This window comes from Lepidochelys kempii, chromosome 9, assembly GCF_965140285.1.
Source record: "Lepidochelys kempii isolate rLepKem1 chromosome 9, rLepKem1.hap1, whole genome shotgun sequence".
In the NCBI taxonomy this organism is placed as follows: domain Eukaryota; kingdom Metazoa; phylum Chordata; order Testudines; family Cheloniidae; genus Lepidochelys; species Lepidochelys kempii.
The window spans coordinates 98,415,412-98,418,056 of NC_136388.1; positions in this window are offsets into that span (position 1 = coordinate 98,415,412).

Below are 2,645 nucleotides of genomic sequence, written 5' to 3' on the forward strand. Positions count from 1 at the left end.
GCCACCAATTTCAGTGGGAGCATGAGCCAATGGCAGATTCCTCACCTTTTATCTGGCCTCACTGGGAAGCAAATGAGACATGCACAGGTGCCATCACATTCAACGTCTGCCCCCTGAATGCTCACTACATCTTAGCTCCTGTTACCTCTTAGAAAACTTGGTCCTATTACTCCACGGATGGGTAAAAGGAGACAGTGATGCAGTCCATACGAATGGTACAATAGTTTCCTTCTCTCAGACTGGTCCTCAATACAAAGAGAGGCTTCCATGGGGAAGTACCCACCACACTAGAACTGAGCACAGCAGGTGAAAGCATGATCCCTGACTCTGCCTTGGTTGATGATCTGGAATCTACTAAGCCTCTGGGTACTAAACGAGGGAAATTTTCATGGTGAACTCTCAATTTTACTAAATGTTTCCCTATGTCAGTATTATACGAGAGATGAACCTAAAGTGAAAACTTGATAGCTGGAGCCAGGCAGACAGATACTAATGGGATGAACATGATGTTAACATGTACACTGGCAGATCCAAACTCACACAGATTTCAGAAGTTGTTCAGATCAGGGACTCCAGAGAGGCCCAGGCTTGTATGCAAACTTCTAAAGGGGTTGGGTCTAACGCTACTTAGGAAATGGGGGTTTCCCTCTCTTTCCCTCCACCCTCTAAAAATGTTTGAAGAAGATGAAAACAATTTCTATGAATTACTTGTGTGTGTTTTTTTAAATCAAAACTCCTCCAAAAATTCAGTTTTACGCAACCACAAGTTTCAGCCAGTCAGGCAGAAAATTTCAGTAAAACCAAATTTGTGGGTTTTACTGAAACCCCCCCCAAATCGACCATGGTTTTTTTGTGTGTGGCCAAAAAAATTAATTATTTACCCCCGATTAATTAAAAAATGGACATTTCACCTGGATTTTTTTTTTCAGTAAAATAGCTATCTTCTATTAAAACAGACCTTTTACAGAAAAAATTTGACCAGCTCTAGTTAGGTCTCTATTCTTGGCTCAAGCCCCTTTCTATTTTACATGTAGAACTCAAAGCACATCTTAGTGTAGGGACACTGAAACGCAACCACTTCTAGGGTTGCCTGGGAAATGCGACTTCAGTGAAATATAGAACACATATAAAATATGTGTGACCAATTGCAATGACAAGGTTGTGTTGGCAGATTGTGCAGCCGGGTAATGAAATCCCTGTCCAGAGTTCATTGAGCCTTGAGAGGGAAGCGGATGTGGCCAAAAAAGGTCTGCACTGCGACCACACCCAGCTTCTGCACTCAGATTAACAAACAAGACCTTTACAAGTAATAACAATGCATGAAACCCAAAGGCTGAGACCTCTACACAATGTACAAAAGTGAAATACTGTAAGATGTTGAGGCAGGTGCAAAAAGTCACCAGTCAGAGGACTATAACTTTGAAGGAGGCCTGCAAAGAACATGAAAACAATACTTGGATCAGGCTCTTGCAAGGCCAAGAGCTAGCTACCATATAAGAGGCAACAAAAAGCTGGGTGTCCAGGATGGGCACAATTTTACTGGTCTATGTGGGGGTAATGCAAACAAAACAACCCGCCTCCCCTCTACATCCTGGGAACCAAGTATTGCTGCATTGAAAAAAAAACCCGAACAAAACCAAACAACCAATTGATATGGCAAACCTGAAAAACATTTCAGCTGCAAAACTTTCAGCTTCTCTGCACTTACTCAGGCAAAGCTCCTGTTGAAGACTGGAAATTTTGCTTATGCAAAGAGAGCTATATATTCACAAGTTTGCTCCTTCTACCTTTATTGGCAAAGCCATCCATCCCCCCTGCCTCCTTCAGGCATCTGCTCAGCCACTTTTCCTCCCCACCATTGCAGGTCATAATCCTTAGCCTGTGAAATCAATCATTTCTCCAGCCATCAATTCTGATGTCACAGCCAGCAAAGGGTCATCACTTCAGACAAGGAATAAGGAGCAGGAATAAGGATGAACTCTCAAGAAGCAAAGATCCAATTTTTCATGCAAATGTGTCCCCAGCACAATGCTGGGATCTAGTTTGGGAATGTGTTCATTGGGCCCACCTTTTAATTAAGAGCTCAAAAACTGAATAAAAGGGACTGAACTAGCCACAGCATCCTGGGTAAAAGTCAGGAACTGAGAGGCCAGAGAGCGGACACAAGAATTCCCCTCCTCACAGAGAGATATTGTCATTAGAGGGCAGGATAGCTGTGCTGTACTAGCAGACTGCCTATTTCAAAAATCCACCCAGCTACCCGGCAGAAGTGATATTTGTCTTCATGGTCACTGGTCCCTCCATTATCACCTGTTCCATCCTCAGCAACCTTCACAGGTGAAATAAAGTCACAAAGAGTTTTGCCTTGTCCTTTTCCCACCCGCTGATAGAAAACATACACCCACTCTGGGCTGACACATTGACTCGCTGGCGAAATAAAATAATGCCTTAAAAAAGGGAAGTTTCATACACTTTTCCAGGAGACAGCAGCACTTCAACTTAGCGCTGCTTGAGATCAGGAATTCCAGAAATTGGTAGTGCTGCAAATGTAGCCACCTAACAAACACACAAGAAAACTTATACCGTTACTTCAGAAATTAGTCTGGCATACAAAATTTCATACAGGCTGGTCACTTCTAGACTAT